Genomic DNA, 597 nt, shown 5'->3' with positions numbered 1-597 from the left:
ACAATTAGTGCTGTCAAACGATTAATCGCGATTAATCGCATACAAAATAAAAGTATTTGTTTGCATAATATATTTGTGTGTTCTGTGTCTCTTTACTATGTATATATAAATACACACACATTTTGAAAATATTTACATGTATGTACATGTATATATTTATATTCATATAATTTATATCATATATAAATATATTATTTAATATATAAACGTAACATATTTTTCTTAAATATATACATGCATGTGTGTGTATTTATATATACATAATAAATATACACAGTACACACATATTATGTAAACGAAAACTTTTGTTTTGGATGCGATTAATCGTTTGACAGCACTAATTTTATACTATTAGAGTATTTATAAATTTCTTTATTTATATTTTCAATTTTATTTTAAGTTTTCTAAATTTTTATTTAACTTAAGTTTTTTTTAATTTAGTTTTAGCTTTACTTAAACACATTTAACTTTTATTTTGAAACATTTTGCTTTTCATCAATATTTTTATTTTATTTTACCTTCATTTCAAATAATGACAGCTATAAATGTTTTATATATATATATATATATATATATATATATATATATCAGCTGTAG

At 18.9% G+C, this 597-nt stretch overlaps 1 protein-coding gene across 1 annotated transcript in view; it reads right to left on the bottom strand.

Moving 5' to 3' along the window:
- The window catches only part of LOC107758180 (R3H domain-containing protein 2-like), an 86,738-nt gene that overhangs the window by 8,951 nt on the left and 77,190 nt on the right, over positions 1-597 (bottom strand). The window lies entirely within an intron of this gene.

This window comes from Sinocyclocheilus rhinocerous, unplaced genomic scaffold (assembly GCF_001515625.1).
Source record: "Sinocyclocheilus rhinocerous isolate Xijiao unplaced genomic scaffold, SAMN03320098_v1.1 scaffold203, whole genome shotgun sequence".
NCBI classification, from domain to species: domain Eukaryota; kingdom Metazoa; phylum Chordata; class Actinopteri; order Cypriniformes; family Cyprinidae; genus Sinocyclocheilus; species Sinocyclocheilus rhinocerous.
This window is presented reverse-complemented; position numbering and strand designations above follow the sequence as displayed.